The sequence below is a fragment of the Schistocerca cancellata genome, unplaced genomic scaffold, assembly GCF_023864275.1.
Source record: "Schistocerca cancellata isolate TAMUIC-IGC-003103 unplaced genomic scaffold, iqSchCanc2.1 HiC_scaffold_1093, whole genome shotgun sequence".
Lineage (NCBI taxonomy): Eukaryota > Metazoa > Arthropoda > Insecta > Orthoptera > Acrididae > Schistocerca > Schistocerca cancellata.
Genome location: NW_026047092.1, coordinates 1,909,032 through 1,921,464, shown reverse-complemented (window position 1 = coordinate 1,921,464; position 12,433 = coordinate 1,909,032).

Below are 12,433 nucleotides of genomic sequence, written 5' to 3'. Positions count from 1 at the left end.
GACGCAATTTGAGTGATCCATCGTCATTAGGAGGCCCTGAACGTTACAATTCACTATCAGTTTTTCGTCCGATTCGAAAATCTTTGAGTCACAGCAGGCCTGCCATAAGGTGCCCGAGGCAGCAATAGACCCATGGAGACAAGTCTGCTGGAGGACGATGTATTGAATCAGGACGCAATTTGAGTGATCCATCGTCATTAGGTGGCCCTGAACGTTACAATTCACTATCAGTTTTTCGTCCCATTCGATAATCTAGACTCACAGCAGAACGGCCATAAGGTGCCCTAGGCAGCAATAGACCAATGGAGACAAGTCGGCTGGGGACGATGTATTGAATCGGGACGCAATTTGAGTGATCCATCGTCATTAGGTGGCCCTGAACGTTACAATTCACTATCAGTTTTTCGTCCCATTCGATAATCTAGACTCACAGCAGAACGGCCATAAGGTGCCCGAGGCAGCAATAGACCCATGGAGTCAACTCGGCTGGAGGACGATGTATTGAATCGGGACGCAATTTGCGTGGTCCAACGAAATTAGGTGGCCCTGAATGTTACAATTCACTATCAGTTTTACGTCCGATTCGAAAATCTTTGACTCACAGCAGAACGGCCATAAGGTGCCCGAGGCAGCAATAGACGCATGGAGACAAGTCTGCTGGAGGACGATGTATTGAATCGGGACGCAATTTGAGTGTTCCATCGTCATTAGGAGGCCCTGAACGTTACAATTCACTATCAGTTTTTCGTCCGATTCGAAAATCTTTGAGTCACAGCAGGCCTGCCATAAGGTGACCGAGGCAGCAATAGACCCATGGAGACAAGTCTGCTGGAGGACGATGTATTGAATCGGGACGCAATTTGAGTGATCCATCGTCATTAGGTGGCCCTGAACGTTACAATTCACTATCAGTTTTTCATCCCATTCTATAATCTAGACTCACAGCTGCCCGAGGCAACAATAGTCCCATGGAGTCAAGTCGGCTAGTGGACGATGTACTGAATCGAGACGCAATTTGTGTGGTCCATCGTCATTAGGTGGCCCTGAATGTTACAAAACACTATCAGTTTTTCGTCCGATACGAAAATCTTTGACTCACAGCAGAACGGCCATTAGGTGCCCGAGGCAGCAATCGACCCATGGAGACAAGTCTGCTGGAGGACGACGTATTGAATCGGGACGGAATTTGAGTGATCCATCGTCATTAGGAGGCCCTGAACGTTACAATTCACTATCAGTTTTTCGTCCCATTCGATAATCTAGAGTCACAGCAGAACGGCCATAAGGTGTCCGAGGCAGCAATAGACCCATGGAGTCAACTCGGCTGGAGGACGATGTATTGAATCGGGACGCAATTTGAGTGATCCATCGTCACTAGGAGGCCCTGAACGTTACAATTCACTATCAGTTTTTCGTCCCATTCGATTATCTAGACTCACAGCAGAACGGCCATAAGGTGCCCGAGGCAGCAATAGACCCATGGAGTCAAGTCGGTTGGAGGACGATGTATTGAATCGGGACGCAATTTGAGTGATCCATCGTCATTAGGTGGCCCTGAACGTTACAATTCACTATCAGTTTTTCGTCCCATTCGATAATCTAGACTCACAGCAGAACGGCCATAAGGTGCCCGAGGCAGCAATAGACCCATGGAGACAAGTCGGCTGGGGACGATGTATTGAATCGGGACGCAATTTGAGTGATCCATCGTCATTAGGTGGCCCTGAACGTTACAATTCACTATAAGTTTTTCGTCCCATTCGATAATCTAGATTCACAGCAGAATGGCCATAAGGTGCCCGAGGCAGCAATAGACCCATGGAGTCAACTCGGCTGGAGGACAATGTATTGAATCGGGACGCAATTTGCGTGGTCCATCGTCATTAGGTGGCCCTGATTGTTACAATTCACTATCAGTTTTTCGTCCGATACGAAAATCTTTGACTCACAGCAGAACGGCCATTAGGTGCCCGAGGCAGCAATCGACCCATGGAGACAAGTCTGCTGGAGGACGACGTATTGAATCGGGACGCAATTTGAGTGATCCATCGTCATTAGGAGGCCCTGAACGTTACAATTCACTATCAGTTTTTCGTCCATTCGATAAACTAGACTCACAGCAGAACGGCCATAAGGTGCCCGAGGCAGCAATAGACCCATGGAGTCAAGTCGGCTGGAGGACGATGTATTGAATCGGGACGCAATTTGAGTGATCCATCGTCATTAGGAGGCCCTGAACGTTACAATTCACTATCAGTTTTTCGTCCCATTCGATAATCTAGACCCACAGCAGAACGGCCATAAGGTGCCCGAGGCAGCAATAGACCCATAGGGTCAAGTCGGCTGGAGGACGATGTATTGAATCGGGACGCAATTTGAGTGATCCATCGTCATTAGGTGGCCCTGAACGTTACAATTCACTATCAGTTTTTCGTCCCATTCGATAATCTAGACTCACAGCAGAACGGCCATAAGGTGCCCGAGGCAGCAATAGACCCATGGAGACAAGTCTGCTGGAGGACGATGTATTGAATCGGGACGCAATTTGAGTGATCCATCGTCATTAGGAGGACCTGAACGTTACAATTCACTATCAGTTTTTTGTCCCATTCGATAATCTAGAGTCACAGCAGAACGGCCATAAGGTGCCCGAGGCAGCAATAGACCCATGGAGTCAAGTCGGCTGGAGGACGATGTATTGAATCGGGACGCAATTTGAGTGATCCATCGTCATTAGGTGGCCCTGAACGTTACAATTCACTATCAGTTTTTCATCCCATTCTATAATCTAGACTCACAGCAGAACGGCCATAAGGTGCCCGAGGCAGCAATAGTCCCATGGAGTCAAGTCCGCTAGTGGACGATGTACTGAATCGGGACGCAATTTGTGTGGTCCATCGTCATTAGGTGGCTCTGAATGTTACAAATCACTATCAGTTTTTCGTCCGATTCGAAAATCTTTGACTCACAGCAGAAGGGCCATAAGGTGCCCGAGGCAGCAATCGTCCCATGGAGACAAGTCTGCTGGAGGACGATGTATTGAATCGGGACGCAATTTGAGTGATCCATCGTCATTAGGTGGCCCTGAATGTTACAATTCACTATCAGTTTTTCGTCCGATTCGAAAATCTTTGACTCACAGCAGAACGGCCACAAGGTGCCCGAGGCAGCAATAGACCCATGAAGTCAAGTCTGCTGGAGGACGATGTATTGAATCAGGACGCAATTTGAGTGATCCATCGTCATTAGGTGGCCCTGAACGTTACAATTCACTATCAGTTTTTCGTCCCATTCGATAATCTAGACTCACAGCAGAACGGCCATAAGGTGCCCGAGGCAGCAATAGACCCAAGGAGACAAGTCGGCTGGGGACGATGTATTGAATCGGGACGCAATTTGAGTGATCCATCGTCATTAGGTGGCCCTGAACGTTACAATTCACTATTAGTTTTTCGTCCCATTCGATAATCTAGATTCACAGCAGAACGGCCATAAGGTGCCCGAAGCAGCAATAGACCCATGGAGTCAACTCGGCTGGAGGACAATGTATTGAATCGGGACGCAATTTGCGTGGTCCATCGTCATTAGGTGGCCCTGAATGTTACAATTCACTATCAGTTTTTCGTCCGATACGAAAATCTTTGACTCACAGCAGAACGGCCATTAGGTGCCCGAGGCAGCAATCGACCCATGGAGACAAGTCTGCTGGAGGACGACGTATTGAAACGGGACGCAATTTGAGTGATCCATCGTCATTAGGAGGCCCTGCACGTTACAATTCACTATCAGTTTTTCGTCCCATTCGATAATCTAGACTCACAATAGAACGGCCATAAGGTGCCCGAGGCAGCAATAGACCCATGGAGTCAAGTCGGCTGGAGGACGATGTATTGAATCGGGACGCAATTTGAGTGATCCATCGTCATTAGGTGGCCCTGAACGTTACAATTCACTATCAGTTTTTCGTCCCATTCGATGATCTAGACTCACAGCAGAACGGCCATAAGGTGCCCGAGGCAGCAATAGACCCATGGAGACAAGTCGGCTGGGGACGATGTATTGAATCGGGACGCAATTTGAGTGATCCATCGTCATTAGGTGGCCCTGAACGTTACAATTCACTATCAGTTTTTCGTCCCATTCGATAATCTAGATTCACAGCAGAACGGCCATAAGGTGCCCGAGGCAGCAATAGACCCATGGAGTCAACTCGGCTGGAGGACGATGTATTGAATCGGGACGCAATTTGCGTGGTCCATCGTCATTAGGTGGCCCTGAATGTTACAATTCACTATCTGTTTTTCGTCCGATTCGAAAATCTTTGACTCACAGCAGAACGGCCATAAGGTGCCCGAGGCAGCAATAGACGCATGGAGACAAGTCTGCTGGAGGACGATGTATTGAATCGGGACGCAATTTGAGTGTTCCATCGTCATTAGGACGCCCTGAACGTTACAATTCACTATCAGTTTTTCGTCCGATTCGAAAATCTTTGAGTCACAGCAGACCTGCCATAAGGTGACCGAGGCAGCAATAGACCCATGGAGAAAAGTCTGCTGGAGGACGATGTATTGAATCGGGACGCAATTTGAGTGATCCATCGTCATTAGGTGGCCCTGAACGTTACAATTCACTATCAGTTTTTCATCCCATTCAATAATCTAGACTCACAGCTGCCCGAGGCAGCAATAGTCCCATGGAGTCAACTCGGCTAGTGGACGATGTACTGAATCGGGACGCAATTTGAGTGATCCATCGTCATTAGGAGGCCCTGAACGTTACAATTCACTATCAGTTTTTCGTCCCATTCGATAATCTAGACTCACAGCAGAACGGCCATAAGGTGCCCGAGGCAGCAATAGACCCATGGAGTCAAGTCGGCTGGAGGACGATGTATTGAATCGGGACGCAATTTGAGTGATCCATCGTCATTAGGAGGACCTGAACGTTACAATTCACTATCAGTTTTTTGTCCCATTCGATAATCTAGACTCACAGCAGAACGGCCATCAGGTGCCCGAGGCAGCAATAGACCCATGGAGTCAAGTCGGCTGGAGGACGATGTATTGAATCGGGACGCAATTTGAGTGATCCATCGTCATTAGGTGGCCCTGAACGTTACGATTCACTATCAGTTTTTCGTCCGATTCGAAAATCTTTCACTCACAGCAGAACGGCCATAAGGTGCCCGAGCCAGCAATAGACGCATGGAGACAAGTCTGCTGGAGGACGATGTATTGAATCGGGACGCAATTTGAGTGATCCATCGTCATTAGGAGGCCCTGAACGTTACAATTCACTATCAGTTTTTCGTCCCATTCGATAATCTAGAGTCACAGCAGAACGGCCATAAGGTGCCCGAGGCAGCAATAGTCCCATGGAGTCAACTCGGCTGGAGGACGATGTATTGAATCGGGACGCAATTTGAGTGATCCATCGTCATTAGGAGGCCCTGAACGTTACAATTCACTATCAGTTTTTCGTCCTATTCGATAATCTAGATTCACAGCAGACCGGCCATATGGTGCCTGAGGCAGCAATTGACCCATGGAGTCAACTCGGCTGGAGGACGATGTATTGAATCGAGACGCAATTTGCGTGGTCCATCGTCATTAGTTGGCCCTGAATGTTACAATTCACTATCAGTTTTTCGTCCGATTCGAAAATCTTTGACTCACAGCAGAACGGCCATAAGGTGCCCGAGGCAGCAATAGACGCATGGAGACAAGTCTGCTGGAGGACAATGTATTGAATCGGGACGCAATTTGAGTGTTCCATTGTCATTAGGAGGCCCTGAACGTTACAATTCACTATCAGTTTTTCGTCCCATTCGATAATCTAGACTCACAGCAGAACGGCCATAAGGTGCCCGAGGCAGCAATAGACCCATGGAGACAAGTCGGCTGGGGACGATGTATTGAATCGGGACGCAATTTGAGTGATCCATCGTTATTAGGTGGCCCTGAAAGTTACAATTCACTATCAGTTTTTCGTCCGATTCGAAAATCTTTGACTCACAGCAGAACGGCCATAAGGTGCCCGAGGCAGCAATAGACCCATGAAGTCAAGTCTGCTGGAGGACGATGTATTGAATCAGGACGCAATTTGGGTGATCCATCGTCATTAGGTGGCCCTGAACGTTACAATTCACTATCAGTTTTTCATCCCATTCTATAATCTAGACTCACAGCTGCCCGAGGCAGCAATAGTCCCATGGAGTCAAGTCGGCTAGTGGACGATGTACTGAATCGGGACGCAATTTGTGTGGTCCATCGTCATTAGGTGGCCCTGAATGTTACAAATCACTATCAGTTTTTCGTCCGATACGAAAATCTTTCAGTCACAGCAGGCCTGCCATAAGGTGCCCGAGGCAGCAATAGACCCATGGAGACAAGTCTGCTGGAGGACGATGTATTGAATCAGGAGGCAATTTGAGTGATCCATCGTCATTAGGTGGCCCTGAACGTTACAATTCACTATCAGTTTTTCGTCCCATTCGATAATCTAGACTAACAGCAGATCGGCCATAAGGTGCCCGAGGCAGCAATAGACCCATGGAGACAAGTCGGCTGGGGACGATGTATTGAATCGGGACGCAATTTGAGTGATCCGTCGTTATTAGGTGGCCCTGAAAGTTACAATTCACTATCAGTTTTTCGTCCGATTCGAAAATCTTTGACTCACAGCAGAACGGCCATAAGGTGCCCGAGGCAGCAATAGACCCATGAAGTCAAGTCTGCTGGAGGACGACGTAATGAATCGGGACGCAATTTGAGTGATCCATCGTCATTAGGAGGCCCTGAACGTTACAATTCACTATCAGTTTTTCGTCCATTCGATAATCTAGACTCACAGCAGAACGGCCATAAGGTGCCCGAGGCAGCAATAGACCCATGGAGTCAAGTCCGCTGGAGGACGATGTATTGAATCGGGACGCAATTTGAGTGATCCATCGTCATTAGGTGGCCCTGAACGTTACAATTCACTATCAGTTTTTCGTCCCATTCGATAATCTAGACTCACAGCAGAACGGCCATAAGGTGCCCGAGGCAGCAATAGACCCATGGAGACAAGTCTGCTGGAGGACGATGTATTGAATCGGGACGCAATTTGAGTGATCCATCGTCATTAGGAGGACCTGAACGTTACAATTCACTATCAGTTTTTTGTCCCATTCGATAATCTAGACTCACAGCAGAACGGCCATAAGGTGCCCGAGGCAGCAATAGACCCATGGCGTCAAGTCGGCTGGAGGACGATGTATTGAATCGGGACGCAATTTGAGTGATCCATCGTCATTATGTGGCCCTGAACGTTACAATTCACTATCAGTTTTTCGTCCCATTCGATAATCTAGACTCACAGCAGAACGGCCATAAGGTGCCCGAGGCAGCAATCGACCCATGGAGACAAGTCGGCTGGGGACGATGTATTGAATCGGGACGCAATTTGAGTAATCCATCGTCATTAGGTGGCCCTGAACGTTACAATTCACTATCAGTTTTTCGTCCCATTCGATAATCTAGATTCACAGCAGAACGGCCATAAGGTGCCCGAGGCAGCAATAGACCCATGGAGTCAACTCGGCTGGAGGACGATGTATTGAATCGGGACGCAATTTGCGTGGTCCATCGTCATTAGGTGGCCCTGAATGTTACAATTCACTATCTGTTTTTCGTCCGATTCGAAAATCTTTGACTCACAGCAGAACGGCCATAAGGTGCCCGAGGCAGCAATAGACGCATGGAGACAAGTCTGCTGGAGGACGATGTATTGAATCGGGACGCAATTTGAGTGTTCCATCGTCATTAGGACGCCCTGAACGTTACAATTCACTATCAGTTTTTCGTCCGATTCGAAAATCTTTGAGTCACAGCAGACCTGCCATAAGGTGACCGAGGCAGCAATAGACCCATGGAGACAAGTCTGCTGGAGGACGATGTATTGAATCGGGACGCAATTTGAGTGATCCATCGTCATTAGGTGGCCCTGAACGTTACAATTCACTATCAGTTTTTCATCCCATTCAATAATCTAGACTCACAGCTGCCCGAGGCAGCAATAGTCCCATGGAGTCAACTCGGCTAGTGGACGATGTACTGAATCGGGACGCAATTTGAGTGATCCATCGTCATTAGGAGGCCCTGAACGTTACAATTCACTATCAGTTTTTCGTCCCATTCGATAATCTAGACTCACAGCAGAACGGCCATAAGGTGGCCGAGGCAGCAATAGACCCATGGAGTCAAGTCGGCTGTAGGACGATGTATTGAATCGGGACGCAATTTGAGTGATCCATCGTCATTAGGAGGACCTGAACGTTACAATTCACTATCAGTTTTTCGTCCGATTCGAAAATCTTTCACTCACAGCAGAACGGCCATAAGGTGCCCGAGCCAGCAATAGACGCATGGAGACAAGTCTGCTGGAGGACGATGTATTGAATCGGGACGCAATTTGAGTGATCCATCGTCATTAGGAGGCCCTGAACGTTACAATTCACTATCAGTTTTTCGTCCCATTCGATAATCTAGAGTCACAGCAGAACGGCCATAAGGTGCCCGAGGCAGCAATAGTCCCATGGAGTCAACTCGGCTGGAGGACGATGTATTGAATCGGGACGCAATTTGAGTGATCCATCGTCATTAGGAGGCCCTGAACGTTACAATTCACTATCAGTTTTTCGTCCCATTCGATAATCTAGATTCACAGCAGACCGGCCATATGGTGCCTGAGGCAGCAATAGACCCATGGAGTCAACTCGGCTGGAGGACGATGTATTGAATCGAGACGCAATTTGCGTGGTCCATCGTCATTAGTTGGCCCTGAATGTTACAATTCACTATCAGTTTTTCGTCCGATTCGAAAATCTTTGACTCACAGCAGAACGGCCATAAGGTGCCCGAGGCAGCAATAGACGCATGGAGACAAGTCTGCTGGAGGACAATGTATTGAATCGGGACGCAATTTGAGTGTTCCATTGTCATTAGGAGGCCCTGAACGTTACAATTCACTATCAGTTTTTCGTCCCATTCGATAATCTAGACTCACAGCAGAACGGCCATAAGGTGCCCGAGGCAGCAATAGACCCATGGAGACAAGTCGGCTGGGGACGATGTATTGAATCGGGACGCAATTTGAGTGATCCATCGTTATTAGGTGGCCCTGAAAGTTACAATTCACTATCAGTTTTTCGTCCGATTCGAAAATCTTTGACTCACAGCAGAACGGCCATAAGGTGCCCGAGGCAGCAATAGACCCATGAAGTCAAGTCTGCTGGAGGACGATGTATTGAATCAGGACGCAATTTGGGTGATCCATCGTCATTAGGTGGCCCTGAACGTTACAATTCACTATCAGTTTTTCATCCCATTCTATAATCTAGACTCACAGCTGCCCGAGGCAGCAATAGTCCCATGGAGTCAAGTCGGCTAGTGGACGATGTACTGAATCGGGACGCAATTTGTGTGGTCCATCGTCATTAGGTGGCCCTGAATGTTACAAATCACTATCAGTTTTTCGTCCGATACGAAAATCTTTCAGTCACAGCAGGCCTGCCATAAGGTGCCCGAGGCAGCAATAGACCCATGGAGACAAGTCTGCTGGAGGACGATGTATTGAATCAGGAGGCAATTTGAGTGATCCATCGTCATTAGGTGGCCCTGAACGTTACAATTCACTATCAGTTTTTCGTCCCATTCGATAATCTAGACTAACAGCAGATCGGCCATAAGGTGCCCGAGGCAGCAATAGACCCATGGAGACAAGTCGGCTGGGGACGATGTATTGAATCGGGACGCAATTTGAGTGATCCGTCGTTATTAGGTGGCCCTGAAAGTTACAATTCACTATCAGTTTTTCGTCCGATTCGAAAATCTTTGACTCACAGCAGAACGGCCATAAGGTGCCCGAGGCAGCAATAGACCCATGAAGTCAAGTCTGCTGGAGGACGACGTAATGAATCGGGACGCAATTTGAGTGATCCATCGTCATTAGGAGGCCCTGAACGTTACAATTCACTATCAGTTTTTCGTCCCATTCGATAATCTAGACTCACAGCAGAACGGCCATAAGGTGCCCGAGGCAGCAATAGACCCATGGAGACAAGTCGGCTGGGGACGATGTATTGAATCGGGACGCAATTTGAGTGATCCATCGTTATTAGGTGGCCCTGAAAGTTACAATTCACTATCAGTTTTTCGTCCGATTCGAAAATCTTTGACTCACAGCAGAACGGCCATAAGGTGCCCGAGGCAGCAATAGACCCATGAAGTCAAGTCTGCTGGAGGACGATGTATTGAATCAGGACGCAATTTGGGTGATCCATCGTCATTAGGTGGCCCTGAACGTTACAATTCACTATCAGTTTTTCATCCCATTCTATAATCTAGACTCACAGCTGCCCGAGGCAGCAATAGTCCCATGGAGTCAAGTCGGCTAGTGGACGATGTACTGAATCGGGACGCAATTTGTGTGGTCCATCGTCATTAGGTGGCCCTGAATGTTACAAATCACTATCAGTTTTTCGTCCGATACGAAAATCTTTCAGTCACAGCAGGCCTGCCATAAGGTGCCCGAGGCAGCAATAGACCCATGGAGACAAGTCTGCTGGAGGACGATGTATTGAATCAGGAGGCAATTTGAGTGATCCATCGTCATTAGGTGGCCCTGAACGTTACAATTCACTATCAGTTTTTCGTCCCATTCGATAATCTAGACTAACAGCAGATCGGCCATAAGGTGCCCGAGGCAGCAATAGACCCATGGAGACAAGTCGGCTGGGGACGATGTATTGAATCGGGACGCAATTTGAGTGACCCGTCGTTATTAGGTGGCCCTGAAAGTTACAATTCACTATCAGTTTTTCGTCCGATTCGAAAATCTTTGACTCACAGCAGAACGGCCATAAGGTGCCCGAGGCAGCAATAGACCCATGAAGTCAAGTCTGCTGGAGGACGACGTAATGAATCGGGACGCAATTTGAGTGATCCATCGTCATTAGGAGGCCCTGAACGTTACAATTCACTATCAGTTTTTCGTCCATTCGATAATCTAGACTCACAGCAGAACGGCCATAAGGTGCCCGAGGCAGCAATAGACCCATGGAGTCAAGTCCGCTGGAGGACGATGTATTGAATCGGGACGCAATTTGAGTGATCCATCGTCATTAGGTGGCCCTGAACGTTACAATTCACTATCAGTTTTTCGTCCCATTCGATAATCTAGACTCACAGCAGAACGGCCATAAGGTGCCCGAGGCAGCAATAGACCCATGGAGACAAGTCTGCTGGAGGACGATGTATTGAATCGGGACGCAATTTGAGTGATCCATCGTCATTAGGAGGACCTGAACGTTACAATTCACTATCAGTTTTTTGTCCCATTCGATAATCTAGACTCACAGCAGAACGGCCATAAGGTGCCCGAGGCAGCAATAGACCCATGGCGTCAAGTCGGCTGGAGGACGATGTATTGAATCGGGACGCAATTTGAGTGATCCATCGTCATTATGTGGCCCTGAACGTTACAATTCACTATCAGTTTTTCGTCCCATTCGATAATCTAGACTCACAGCAGAACGGCCATAAGGTGCCCGAGGCAGCAATCGACCCATGGAGACAAGTCGGCTGGGGACGATGTATTGAATCGGGACGCAATTTGAGTAATCCATCGTCATTAGGTGGCCCTGAACGTTACAATTCACTATCAGTTTTTCGTCCCATTCGATAATCTAGATTCACAGCAGAACGGCCATAAGGTGCCCGAGGCAGCAATAGACCCATGGAGTCAACTCGGCTGGAGGACGATGTATTGAATCGGGACGCAATTTGCGTGGTCCATCGTCATTAGGTGGCCCTGAATGTTACAATTCACTATCTGTTTTTCGTCCGATTCGAAAATCTTTGACTCACAGCAGAACGGCCATAAGGTGCCCGAGGCAGCAATAGACGCATGGAGACAAGTCTGCTGGAGGACGATGTATTGAATCGGGACGCAATTTGAGTGTTCCATCGTCATTAGGACGCCCTGAACGTTACAATTCACTATCAGTTTTTCGTCCGATTCGAAAATCTTTGAGTCACAGCAGACCTGCCATAAGGTGACCGAGGCAGCAATAGACCCATGGAGACAAGTCTGCTGGAGGACGATGTATTGAATCGGGACGCAATTTGAGTGATCCATCGTCATTAGGTGGCCCTGAACGTTACAATTCACTATCAGTTTTTCATCCCATTCAATAATCTAGACTCACAGCTGCCCGAGGCAGCAATAGTCCCATGGAGTCAACTCGGCTAGTGGACGATGTACTGAATCGGGACGCAATTTGAGTGATCCATCGTCATTAGGAGGCCCTGAACGTTACAATTCACTATCAGTTTTTCGACCCATTCGATAATCTAGACTCACAGCAGAACGGCCATAAGGTGCCCGA